Source organism: Macaca nemestrina, chromosome 3 (genome assembly GCF_043159975.1).
Source record: "Macaca nemestrina isolate mMacNem1 chromosome 3, mMacNem.hap1, whole genome shotgun sequence".
Taxonomy (NCBI): domain Eukaryota; kingdom Metazoa; phylum Chordata; class Mammalia; order Primates; family Cercopithecidae; genus Macaca; species Macaca nemestrina.
In genome coordinates, this window is record NC_092127.1 from 136,514,618 (window position 1) to 136,529,471 (window position 14,854).

Consider the following 14,854-nt stretch of genomic DNA (forward strand, 5'->3'; position numbering starts at 1 on the left):
GACGAACCCTGATTGCCCAAGTGATATCTCATTCATTACATACCTTTATTAGATTTTCTCTCTTCCCTATCCCACATTCCCCCACTCCCTCACTTGTTCTTTCTATGATCATCTCTAAGATAAACTACTGCACATAAGTCTTTGTATCAGACTCTGTTTCGGGAGAGCCCAAACTTAGACAATTGGGCCCCCCAGAAATTAGACCTCACAGCAGAGGCTTATGACTACTATTTCACTGATGAGTATAATGCCAGAGAACCAGGAGGAAGAAAAATGGGAAGTGAGGCAGAAAAAAGCGAAAGCTCATGATAGGAGAGAGCATAACCACACTGGCCATTGCTGCACACAACTGAGTTCTTGACCTCACAAAGGGGCTGTTGTGAGTGTTTGCTTTCCTGTTCTGCAGACATGTGAGATCTTCTCAAACCAACAAATTGTAGTTCTCATGTTTATAGCAGAGTCATAAATCATCCTAACAGCAGGGCATTGACCTCTGATTTCTATTCCTTGGCTATGCTTAAAATAAAAATGTAGAATCTGGATCCATAAGGTCCTGAAGGAGGGGGAAAGAGTCTACCAGACCATAGCCAGGACCTCATTTTCACCTTTGAAGAGGTTAGTACTCCAAATGACATTTTTGTTCTCTATGTTAAAAATAATAAATCTTTCCTTTTTTAAGTGAAAAGTAGTTAGAAATATTCCTGTTGCTTTCAAGAATGTCCTAAAAAAGAAGCCAGATCATTTATGAAGACAAACAAATAAATAAAATGTTAAGATTAGGGACTGATCCCTTGGCAGCCAGACAGGAGTTTGGTTCAAAACTTGAAAGTCACAAGAAAAAGAAAATCAGCCTTCTCATTTTATAGATGGAACTGTGAAGGCTCAGAAACCACCAAGAAGTTACCATATGCCATGGAATTATTTTATTTAAAAAGTGGGCCAGAGTTTGGTTTTCTGATGACTAACATACAGTGATTTTTATTAAACTAGATTATTTTCATGACTGCTCAAGAAGATAATTAGTCTAAATTTTGGCTGTAGGGTTGGCTTTCTAAAATTTGTAGAACCATTCTCAGGGTACTAATTAATAGCTAATAGCCGTTCATGCCATGTGCCACTTTAAGATAGTTTAAAGAAAACATTTGTGCATATTGTAGCCAAATAATTCAAAGTGTAAAATGAGTTCAGTCAATTTATGGTACTGGCTTAATTACTCCATTAGTCATCTATTGTCACCCCAAAATGCAGTGGGTTTAAACAGTCACCATTTTATTTTGACACATGGCCATCAATTTGGGCTAGGCAATGCAAAAACCTGAGCTTGGCTCAGGTGATTCTTCTGATAGTGTCTCCTGGAGTCACCAGTGACACTTGGTGACTTGAGTGAAGCTGCCTCACTCACATGTCTGGTTGTTTGCACTTGTCATTTCCTGGGCCTCATGAGCTTGGCTATCCTCAGATGGTGGGAACTGCATTTTAACAGAGCAGGAGTAGAAGCTCCTAGACTTCTTACTTTGTTGGCCTGGAACATCTCCAGCGTCACTTTTACCACATCCTGTTGGCCAAAGCAAGTCATACGGTGAGCATAGAGTCAAAGGGATTGGGAAACAGATTCTACCTCTTAAAGTGAGGAACTGCTAAGAATGTAAGGCTATTTTTAATCTTTCACTGTTGTATTACGTTCTGATATTTGATTTTCCTGTTTATGACATAGAGATACCCCTTGTAAAGTTTCCAGATAACTTATGAAAATTCATAGAGGAATGCTAACACAAATGTTTATTTGAGTACAATAAACAATTATTATTATTATATTTCATTGCATTTCAGTGTAGATAAATATTTTAAAAAATAAAACATAAGATTACAGTTAAAATTGGATGTTTTGGTAACTTGTGTATTGGTATAAGCCTCAGGCCTAAGTGAAAATTCAACTAACAAAATAACTGTCTATAAAATCAGGGAAGTTGTCAAGTTGTCAATCTCAGCACTATAAGTCTAATTGTAATAAATTCTGCTGCGGATCTGGCACAAATTTTAGTAGCTGCAGAATGAGAGAACCATCTTTGATAAGAAAAATTACCACCTCTTTAACAAACTCCTTAGTAAATTATTGTGATGTCTTAAGCCTGTCTTTGAAATTTTATGAAAAACTAAATTACTTTGAATCTTTCAATATTTGGTTATCTTATCTGTATGCGCTTCTTATTAGCACCATAACACCTGTACAGATTGATAGCACATTTTATTACCTTTAATTGGTACAGAAGGAAAATGAGACTTGAAGAAATCAAGGTTGTTTCTGAATAACAGTTTGAAGTTACTTACAGCTTTTCATTTGTACAAAGGACAAGATGTGATCAGCCAATAGAATGTTGTCAGGTTGTTGAAACATCTCATTTAAAGACTGAAATAGTTTTTTTCTCCTTCCTTCACATGCCCATATCTTGTTTGTGCCTCTTTGAGTATTTCTCTGTCTCAAATGCATATCAGCCTTCAAAAAAAAAAAAAAAAAAAAAAAAGATGATTTTCTTTTTGTCTTTTCACCAGCTCAATGTTACCTTCCCTGTAAAGTCTTTCCTGACTGCCCTGGGGAAGTCCTCCCTCCCCTCTGCTTCCACCATGGCTCAGATATACAACCGACAACACAGACTACCTTCTAGTTTAATCTGTTTGCTCGTCTGTCTCTCAAAACAGACTGTGAACCACTCAAGAGCAGAAATTCAACTTTTATTATCTTCAAATGCCTAGCATCAAGCAAAGGCCCTGGCAAATAATAAATGCTCAATTATAATTAGTAAAAGAAAATAACTTACTATTTAGGCTAGTTTTAGCTTTAAACTGTATCAACATTTCAGTAACCACTAGTTCTTCAGTTAAATGTTGTTATAGGTTGAGTTATGTCCCCCTCAAATTTCTATATTGATGTCCTAATCCCCAGTACTTCAGAATGTGACCTTATTTGGAAGTAGGGTTCTTAAAGAGGTAATCCAGTTAAAGTGAGGTAATCCAGTTAAAGTGAGGTAATTGGAGTGAACCCTTAATTCAGCGTGACTGGTGCCCTAATAAAAAGGAGAAATTTTGAGATAGACATGCATACAAAGAGAACACCATGTAAACATAAAGATGAACACCCACTGAGCATGTAAAGTGCCTGGAATAACTCCTTCTCTCACAGTCCTGAGAAAGAAAAAACCCCATTAAACCTGTATTTTGGAATTCCAGAGTCCAGAATTGAAATATGAAAACATTTCTGTTGTTTAAGCAACCCAGTTTGTGGTACTTTGTTATGATAGCCCTAGGAAACTAATACAAATGTTTTGCTCTTTGATTTGTTAATGCAAAAATATGTGGTCACTATGATATAATCAAAGTCACTTATAAAACTGCTTAAGAAATAAAATTAAATCTCATAGTTCACTATTAGTTAATTAACCTTGAAGCCAATGGAAACTGCTACCTTCAAACAATACGTAAAGTGTTGTTTGCAGTTCTTTTTAAAATTATAATTTATTCTTTTTCTTTAATGCCATGAAAAAAATAACAGACCAGATTATCTTTCTACTTTGAATAATTAAAACACAAAATACATGAAGCGATGGACATTTGACAATAGGAATAATGGGACAGTAATCTCTGTGAGAAGAAAAAAAAAAACAGAGGCAAGCCCTTCGATGACCCCAGAGTACCATGTAGAGAGCATTTCCAGAAATGATCATTGAAAGGCAAAGTTCAGAGTTCTTTGTTGTCATTCGTTTTGTTTTGCTTTGAATGATTTTTTTTTTTAATTTTTACTTTAAGTTCAAGGGTACACAGCTAAACTTTTGTCACGGGGCTTTGGCATACAGATTATTTTATCACCCAGGTATTAAGTCTAGTACCTATTAGTTAATTTTCCTGATCCTCTCCCTCCTCCCACCCTCCACCCTCCAATAGCACCCAGTGTGTGTTGTTCCCCTCTGTGTATCCGTAAGTTCTTATCATTTAACTCCACTTTTAAGTGAGAACATGCAGTATTTGATTTTCGGTTTCAGTGTTAGTTTGCTGAGGATAATGGCCTCCAGCTCCATCGACGTCCCTGCAAAGGACATGATCTCATTCTTTTTCATGGCTGCCTAGTATTCCATGGTGTTTATATACCACATTTTCTTTATCCAGTCTATCTTTGATGGGCATTTAGGTTGATTCCATGTCTTTGCTATTGTAAATAGTGCTGCAGCAAATACACATGTGGCTGCCTTTATAATAGAATGATTTATATTCTTTCTGGTATATACCCTGTAATGAGATTGCTGGGTCTTTAGGGCTTTGAGGAATTGCTGCACTGTCTTCCACAATGGTTGAACAAATTTAAACTCCCATCAACAGTGCTTAAGCATTCCTTTTTCTCCATAACATTGCCAGCATCTGTTTCTTTTTTACTTTTCAATAATAGTCATTCTGATTGGTGTGAGATGGTATCTCATTGTGGTTTTGATTTGCTTTTCTCTAATGATCAGTGATGCTGAGCTTTTTTCATGATTGCTGGCTGCATATATGTCTTCTTTTGAAAAGCGTCTGTTCATCTCCTTTGCCCATTTTTAATGGGATTTTTTCCTTCTTGTAAATTAGTCTAAGTTCCTTATAGATGGTGGATATTAGAGTTTTGTTGGATGCATAGTTTGAAAAAAAATTCTTCCATTCCATAGGCTGTTTACTCTGTTGATAGCTTCTTTCACTGTGCAGAAGCTCTTAAGTTTAATTCTTTCCAATTTGTCAATTTTTTCTTTGGGTGCAATTGCTTTCAGCATCTTGGTCATGACATCTTTGCCAGTGTCTACGTCCTGAATGGTATTGCCTAGGTTGTCTTCATCATGGTGTTTATATTTTGGGGTTTTACATTTAAGTCTTTAATCTATCTTGAGTTAATTTTTATATATGGTTTAAAGAAGGGGTCCAGTGTTAATCTTCTGCATATGACTACCAAGTAATCCCAGCACCATTTATTAAATACGAAATCCTTTTCCCGTTGCTTGTTCTTGTCAGGTTGGCTGAAAAATCAGATAGTTGTAGGTGTGTGGTCTTATTTGTGGGTTCTCTATTCTGTTCCATTGGTCTATATGTCTGTTTTTGTACCAGTACCATAATGTTTGGGTTTCTGCAGCCTTGTAACATGGATAACAAGTTGGATAGTGTGATGTCTCCAGTTTTAATCTTTTGGCTTAGGATTGCCTTGGCAATTCAGGCTCTTTTTTGGTTCCATATAAATTTTAAAATAGTTTTTTTTTCCTTCTGTGAAGAATGCCAATGGTAGTTCAATAGCAATAACATTGAATCTATAAATTGCTTTGGGCAGTATGAACATTTTAATGTTATTGATTGTTCCTATACATGACCATAGAATGTTCGTCCATTTGTTTGTGTCATATTCGATTTCTCTGAGCCATGTTTAGTAGTTATCCTTGCAGAAATTTTTCACCTGCCTAGTTAGCTGTATTCCCACGTATTTTATTCTTTTTGTGGCCACTGTGAATGGGAGTTTGTTCCTGATTTGGTTCTCAGCTTGACTGATGTTGTTGTATGGGAATGCTAGTGATTTTTGCACATTGATTTTGTACTGAGACTTTGCAGAAGTTGTTTATCCACTTAAGAAGCTATTGGACTGCGACTATGTCATTATCTAGATATAGGATCATGTTGCCAGTTTGCATTTCTTGACAGGAACTTGGTTGTAATCTGAACTCCGTTTTTCTGCAACATATTAAGTTGTATGTGTAGGTCAGGTTTGACAGACTTTATTAAGACCTTAAACGGGATTATGCAAATACAAAAGCCAACAGCAAATACTTCCTGAGGAAATGCATCTTAATTCCCTACTTTGTACAAACATGTTCTTTGCAAACATGCCTAGACATTCTCATGACTCCATTCTACCAGTCACCATTAACCGCAACCAACATCGATCCATTCACAATTATGCAGTTTCACCCCCAGAAAATAATACATTCACTTCTCTATTTAACAAGTTCATCTTAGCATGCCCCCAAAGCCCCAATTAAAACAAAACTTGAAAAACAAACTGTTTCCTTGCTGGCTTGTGAGTGACAACATGAGACTCAGTAAACTGTACCTTTTATTCTTTAACCAGGATAGTGCAAGGAGAGTAATAAAAAAGTTCTCAGGGTTGCAGAGAGCACATAAAAGTGGGCTGCAGTATTGATTCCACCATCCAGACCAGGATCAAGATCAAGGACAGACATGGGTACTCAGAACTCCTCCAGCACTCCTCCTGCTGGCTGTTATTGTCCTGGATACATTTGGTAAGCCAACTGTGGCTTTGATCTTTTCCTTCTAGGCACTAGAAAATCTCAGAAAAGATTCCAGATGTAATGAGATTGTATTTGACATTAAGGAAAATGTAGAAACTGTGAAACTGAAACTTAAGCTGATATATACAGTATTTAGACTGTGGAGCATCAAAGAATTTCTTGTTGAGTCAAATACAAATGTGTGTTTAACTTCCTAGAAATATCTGACTGTAAGAGTCTGTGCTTTTCTTATTATAGATGATAGCAGGAACGTTACCGAAAATTGGTTTACAGTATTCATTTCAATGATGGTAAGCAGAGAGAAAATGCTACTTTCAATTAATAAAATTCACATATAATCTTTATGTTTACAACTTTTGGTAGAGAGGATCAAGTTGATTTTTGCCATTGGAAAAGTTATCTTACTGACCATACATACTTGTAATAGATGCTCAATAACTGTTTGTTGATCAGGATAATAGTATATAATTAGGTTTGTGTAACTGTCTTCATAAATATTTCTATCAGTACTGAATTTGTGAATATAGTTGTGTGTCCTGCTGTATTGATTTCTACTTTCAAGTAAAGAAGTAAGCATCATGGCTATGTTTGTTCTCAATAAGGATTTTTCTAAATTTTTCTTACACAATTGATTCCTCTGAGAATCAAGAGTTGTGATGTCAGTGTATTCAGACACATTCTGACTTTATTCTTCACCAATTCATTAAAAATGTTCAGTTGATACATGAGGGTCCTTTCTGCAGAAGAAAAGAAGTCATGTAAGTAGTGAAGATGTGGTGGAGTATGGAAGCCTCTAGGATAGCAGTTTTCAAAGCTGGCATTTCCTTACAAAGTATTCTAGGTTGAAAGTATAGAAGACCTAACCTCTAGGTGTTATTCCCACACAATGTGGGAAGATAACTGCCCAGTCTTTATGCTTCCATTCCTGAAAACATTATGTACTTTCCCCAATAAAAAGGGTTCTCAAATTTGAATACAGGGTATGAATTCATCTGAGTGGAGTTAACCTTATAGTCAGTGAAGATGTACCATAAGCAAAGATACACATTCCTCAGTAAGGATACATGGATAATTAGTTGATCATTGGGAAATCTATTACAAACTTAGTTATGATAAACTCCATATGGCCACATGGCCATGGAGACAACTGAGGCATAAGCCTACAAATAAACAGCTTAGAGACTCTGGAAAACAATTCTGCATTTTATTATTATTATTATTATTTTTACTGTAAACTATGTTATATAGATTGCTTCAGCTGTTCATTGCTAGGTAATGAATTACCACAATTTAGTGGCTTAAAATTAGCCGACTTTTTGATTTTCACAGTTTTGTAGCTTAGCAATCTAGGTGGCTTGACCAGGTTCTCTGCTCGGAGTTTCATAAAGTCAAAATCAAGGTGTCAGCTAAAGTCTCATTTGAAGACACTAGGGATGAATCCACTGCCAATCCAGGTTGTTGGTAGAATTCAGTTCTTTGAAGTATAGGACTGAGCTCTTCATATTCTTCCTGGCTGTTGGCTTGGGGTCATTCACAGTGCCTATAGGCTGCTCTCCAGTTCTTTCATATAAGCAACGAACAATCTGCCTTGCATTGAGTTGGTCTCACCCCTCAAATCTCTCTTACTTCTTCTGCTACCTGTCAGAGAAAACTCTCCACTTTTAGGGCTCAAGACATACATTAGGCTCACTTGAATCAACCAGTTTGTATTAATTTAATAAACTCATAGTAATCTTAATTACATGTGCAAAAATATCTTTTGCCATGTGAGATAACACAACTATGGGTATAATATCTCATTATATTCACATTCCTAGGAATGTGCAGTATGTGTTTTCTGGTCAGCACTTTTAGTGTCTTATTTTCAAAAAAAATCTTACTTTTACAGGGTTTACAAAAATATTCTTCTATATTATCTTCTAGAATTGTTACATTTTTTTCTTTGTGTTAAGACCTGAATCCATATGGAATTTATTTTGTATATAATGTGAGAAACATATCCAATTTTATTTTTCCATATGATTCATCAATTATTTCAGCACCGTTTAATAAAACATCATATCCTCACTGATACACAGTACTATTTCTGCCATACATTGAGCTCTCCTGAAAGCAGAGGGATGATTCAAACCTCTCTTCTCTTTCCCATTCATCAGTTTGGCTACAACTGTACACAGTCTTCATTATTAATATTTTATAAATTTTAACACCTGGGATGAGAAATTCTTCCATCTTGTTCAAGAGTGGCTTGTCTCTTTTTGGACTTTATTGAGGCCTTCTTTAATGTCTTTAAAGTTTCATAATTTTCTTCATAAAGGTTTCCCATACTTTTTATTATAACAAACATATTTCTTGCCACTTTATATTGTTTGATGCTATTGTAAAGGGTATCTTTATAAAATGTAACATTCCAGCTGTTACTGTTTGGACACACAATTTTATATTGGTTTTGTAACCACCAACCTTTTACTTGAGTAGTCATAGCATCTGGGAAAAACGGCTGTTTAGTTTCCTCTTTTGGCAACTCTATGCCTTTTGTTTATCTTTCTAGCTTTACTGAGATATCTGCAATGATAGTAGGTATACTGTCTTGTTTCAGCACTCAAAGGGGTTACTTTCAAGTTTTCACTATTGTGTATGATGTTTTAGGCTATCCTTTTATTGGTAATTTGCTAAGGATTCATTATTATATTATTTTTATTGATTTTTATCATGGAATATTGCTATGTTATTTTCTTAAACTCTGGAATACATACCTCTCGCTCAGGGTGTGGTAAGATGATCCAGTACTAGAGATGCTGGTGGAACTTTGTGGTTTTGTGAACTGCAGTTGAAAACTACAAAATTAATATAAATAAAAATATTGAACCTCTCCCTGCCCAATGATCAATGAGCATTTATGAAGCTGAAAGCATTATCAGAGATATAACAATAAAGAATATATGATAAGAGACTGACCATTGTCAGCCTGGAAGACATTACATTTGTGTAGATTTTCCAGAGTCTTAGCAGTATACTTATGTACTATGTACATAAGTCAAATAATGTGTGCTGACTGGTTGATATCTCAAAAGATTCTAAAGAAGATGTCATTATTTAGTTGGCAAAAAATTTAGTAGTGCACACTGAAATGATTAAAAGTTGTACTCTAATAATATGATAAATTTAGTTTGAGAAATCTGAGTGTTCATTCTAAGCATATTCATTTTATCTTTCAAAAATTCTAATGAATAAATTTAAAGCGTTGTTAAATTAATCATAGTTATTATTTAGCCAGAACATTATTTTCTTTTCAAAGCCACACTGAAAGATGGGAAAATAATTTGTTTGGATCCTGAGGCTGAATGGGTGATGACTATTATCCAAGAGATTATGGACAAGTGTAATTAATGCCAAGGATTCTCATATTCACTTTCTTTATTCTTCTAATTAAATATAGACTTAAAATATATACAAACTTTGCTTTAGGTTAAAATAAAATAATGATAAGATTAGAATATGTCTATTCCAGAGAATCAAAAAGATTAGTCCCCAGACCACCTGGGAACTTCATAGAAATGAAAATTCTCAGGTTTTACTTCAGACCTACTCAATCAGAGTTTCTGTGGGTGGGCCCAAAAGTTTGCTTTTTAAAACACCCTCATGGTGAGTCCAATGCACTCTCTAATTTTAGAACTATTACCAGTTAACACCTTCTATTTAATATTGTATCCAAGTTGACTTGTGTTTAAAATAACCCCATGGAACACAAAAGTTACATAAAATTGCTATAATCTGTTTTATACAGACCAGCTAAGTGGGCAATAGACCTATTTGATGAAAGAAGTTTCAAGGGACAAAATTGCTCTTCTTTGAAAAAAGGTATTTCTGGCACCGCACTTTTAGAAATTAAGCTTCAGGTAGAATCTGCAAATCAGTGGATGGAGAAGGGATAATTAGGATAGGCAGATAATAACACGAGTGTGTTTGGATTAACTTCTAAAAATAAGAAACTTGAATATTTTCTGAATTTTTAAGCCATAGAAGTGTGTCCACTCATAACAAAAAACAAGCAAACAAACCAAAAACATATTCTGTATTTTTTAAATTAAAAAACACAAAGAAAAGCAAATTAAGGGTATTTGGAGCTTATGATTCACCTGAGGGTCACCTTGGTGGTAGAGAGGTGTAATGTGCTGGGAAGAGTTTGGGTTTTGAATCCCATAGCTGTGGCTTAACATTCCAGATCTACCAACTATAAGTTACATCATTCTGGAGAATTCCCTTAACACTGGGGATTTACATGCTTTCATTTGTTTTTATTTTGTTCTATTGTGAGAGAAGTAGAGATAACACATGTAGAGTGTTTAATTATGGCTACTAATTTTTGACCTACTAAATGAATAGGTTTTTTTCTTTATTCTTATTTCTTTATTTCTTTATTCTTTGTTGTTGTTTTTTTCAGATGCCTTTCTTAGAAACACACCACATGCGGCTAATCCTGTGTGTCTGTGTAGTTACACGTCACTCTGCTTGTATTGTAGGTCTCCTAACTGATGTCCACACAAGGAACATCACATCTTATGGGTAACAAGAGACCATGGTGTCATCATGAGCATGGACATCCTCCAGAATTTTCATTGAAGGGGCACTACTTTTATGAAAATATAGAACTAGAATGAACTGTTTTCCTTACTCTTTCTGAGGACTAAAACATTGTTTTCAGGCAGGTGTTTGGCTCTTTGTTAGAGGAATAATGATAGACAATGTGATGAAATTTCCACATAGGAAAGAAAATCCCCAAACCTCATATAGTAGGTGAGAGATTTCCCTATAGGCTTAATATATTTTACTAGATTTCATCTCCTCAATTCTGTCCCCTACCACTCTTTAGTCCCTTTAACTTCCTAGTGGACAATAGCAGTTGACTGCTGTTTCTTTTTTCTCTACTCAATTTTTAAAATATCATCCTTAATGACACCAGTGTGCTTTTCTGTTAACTAATACACACTCTGATCTCTTGATGGTTCAACCTTTTATGTTCCAAAGGCCTTAACCTCCACCCCATTGTAGGCATCCACGGACTTGGATCTCACTATCAAGTTGGGTTGCTTTATTTGCTTTATCTCCAGTGTCCAAAACTAAAACACCTTTTTAAAGAAGAATATTTCATTCATTATGACATCTCAAATAAAAATACATTTAGGATGATTATGAGACATAATGCAGTTGTATAATAGAATTGTCTTAAATTTTAAGAATTTACTTTCAGGTAAAACAAATCTAATAGATAAAATTAGTCAAGAGAAGGAATGACCCAACCTAGGGAACTGTAAAGCCATATGTGAGAGGAGGAAGGTGGGAAAAGTAAAGACCATCTGGACCCAGGGAAGATCACAAGGATGCTAGTTCAGAAGGATGAGGTGGAGAACCTAGACCTAAGCGAAGTCCTAATTATTTCGCTTCTTTCTGGTAGAATTTCTGCATATGTAATACCATAGAATATTAAGTGAATAAACATCTCTTTTTAACCACTTCTGAAGAATGTGTTATCAGATGGGTGGTATTCTGTCATGGAGTCAATGCTTCATAAAGGGAATATTTATATGCACCGGAACCCTTAGGGCTTTCTCTTATCTTGTCTTGTGTCTTTGCTTCTCTCTGCTGGCTGAGTTTTCTTTCTTTCTTTCTCTCTCATTCTCACTGCTTCCCTGGTCTCCGTGGAAACTCATCTGCAAAAATGAACTTGCTTTCTTTACAGTTCACTTTCCAATTCCTGGGAGAGAAGATCTTATTGGCCATATTAATTCAGGTGTACATACAGGTTCAATCAACTGTGGCCAGGAGACGATGGTTACATGGTACAAACAAAGCTACTTGGGGTACATCACTATAGAATGAAGAAATAGTTCCCAGGGAAGTAAAAGATTTTTATATTAATTGGGCAAGTACCTCCAAAGCATGCAATCCCTGCATATGTGTATCTGAACATGGGAGAGAGAAAAACAAACAGGGGCAGACAGAAAAGAAAACACATCTCAGAAGAAACAAACTATTGGTCTTTAGAGTGGTGGTATGTACATACTGAAAGAGAACTAGACAAAAAGTCCAGATGTTTGGGTTCTACGATTCTGAGCAAGCATCTGAGCTTCTTTATACTCAGTTGTAAATGTGAAAACATGGCAAAATGAAACAAAAACATCTCCTCCTTGACAAAACTGTCAAGAGGAGATAATAAAATTGAAAATGCCTTGAACATAAACATGAAAAATCAGTGTGTTGTTCTTCTTATTAAAACTATGAGATCACTTCTTAATTAGTATTTAGAAAAGCAAGTTTTATGGTGCCTGTTCACATTGCACTATCCATAACTACACATGCACCAAGCCACTAAATTATTTGAAGCAGGTGCCAAGTTTTACTGCTATAGATCATAGCAAAAATGATAATAGTTCTTAAGCTATATAGCTATATACTAACAAGTACCTCTGAGATTGAGCTCTGTGAAAAAACAGACAAAGAAACTTCTCCGGACAACAAGTCCAAGACTAAGTACTTTAGCATATAAAATTCCAAATTTCCAAGGAAAAGGATCTAGTTAGCGCAGATTGAGTCATGCACCCACTCATGGTCTACCCCTCTGTGGGCAGGAAATTAGAAACACACCATAGAGACATGGCTGCCAGAGGTCCTCCCAGGGTGAGGCAGGTGATTCCCAGACTAACAGACACCTCAGTGGGACCTCCCTACCACTCAGAGGGCATTCTTCTTAAATATGAGGGAAGAGTAAATAATTGTAGGTACTTTTGGTTTCAGAGGATATTTTTTCAGGGGTACAGGGGGAGTGATAAAATAACCTGAAAACCCTTGAACTACAAGTCAACTAAAATACTGGCTATGGAAACAATTCTTTTAAATGAATAGCTTAGCTCTCTAGAAAGTAGTAAAAACCCCCAGGACCTCAAAAAAGAGGAATCAGAAAATAGGGCAAGAAATTTAACAGGTTGGTGCCATGGATTGTGTAGAGTAAGAAGGTGGTTGCTCCATCAGTAACCTAGATGTTGACATTTTGATCTCACATTAGAACGGAAGACATGGCTGTGGATCCTTGTAAGACAGAGAGTGGTAACAAAGGTCTTTGTATAAAATCAGAATCCTCAATAGAAATAAATCTACCAAAAACACTGATTTACAATAAGTAGGCATGTTTGCCCTTAACATGAACAACAGGTTGAATAAAAAACGATTTCTTGAGAAATAGTTTGGGATTCTGTTATAACACCTGTTTCAGCTTGGAACTCCTTGGTACCATAGAAGGAGGCCCAGATCAATACCTGGCAAAAATGAAACTAAAACTGCACTAATCAGACATATTTTCAATAGGCACCACACAGAAGCCTGAAAGATAAAGCCACACTGAAAATGGGTTAATAGTCCAAATTCATAAAACTCTAGAGAAACCATCCACCCTAAACAGGGGTTAAAACTTGGAATAAACAGCACTCCTAAACTGAAAGCGTTAAAATCAACAAAGGAGACCATTATAGAGATGTTTCAAATTGTTAGACATCAAAGAAGGACTTGAAATATAAGAATAAAATAAGATACTAGGAAATCAAACAGATTTGAGAAGCGTATGGGGGAAATCTCAAACAGATAATAGAAAAAAAAAAAGAATAGCAAATTTGAAAAAAACAAAGGAGCTTCTAGAAATAGGAACACAATGATACAATGTGAAATTTCATAGGGTGGCTTAAGCAGTATAGTTGATTCATCTAAAGAGAAAATTATTTTGGAAGATCTGAGGAAATTACTATGCAGCAGAGATAAAAATATAGAATATATTATATAATAGGAGGTTAAGAAACTTGAAAAATAGTATGAGAATATCTAACTTATTTCTGAAAGAAATTCCAGACCACAAGGAGAGGGAGAATAGGTAAAAAGTAATATTTGAAAGGATAATGATTGAGAATTTTGTAGGATAGATGAAACCCCCGTGTTCAAGAAGCCAAATAGACTTTAAGCAGAGCAGAAAAATAAAACGTTCATGGTCAGCTGCAATGTATTGAAAGTACAAGATCCAAAAGATAAAGACCTGAGAATGAATAAGCATGTTCTAGAAGGACAATTAAAGAAAATATCAAACTTGAGTCAAGTCTCTGGAAATAATGTAGTTTCTCTAAAATGGAATTGCTTTGGATGAATTAGTTGTAAAACAATATGAAATTGCTGTGGTTTTTTAATGCAACTCCGTGATGAAGCATAAAGGACACTAACTTTGGCTTATGTTAGTTATGACTAAATGTCATATGGTTTCTAAGAGATGCAATGAACTACTAGTAAAAACATCAGGATTAATGATGTGTTTATTTATCAACTAATTTTCTTAGTAATTTTTTGCTTCCGTATGTTTGTGGTTCGAATCTTATGTATCTAATGATTCATACATTTTACATTTTTTCTTTGATTTCTTTTTTCTTCAGGATCAAAGTGTTTTTTCCAAAATATAACCTGCTGGACACATTGAGAAAACTGGATAATTTTTATTGCTCTCCACCCATCCA

The 14,854-nt window shown here is 35.3% G+C and overlaps 1 long non-coding RNA gene across 1 annotated transcript; it reads left to right on the forward strand.

Moving 5' to 3' along the window:
* The first annotated feature begins 81 nt into the window (after positions 1-81).
* LOC105477290 (uncharacterized) lies at positions 82-11,779 on the forward strand. Its single transcript, XR_984598.3, has 3 exons — positions 82-615; positions 6,128-6,299; positions 10,832-11,779. It is a non-coding gene; the product is annotated as an uncharacterized lncRNA (long non-coding RNA).
* Positions 11,780-14,854: the final 3,075 nt, after the last annotated feature.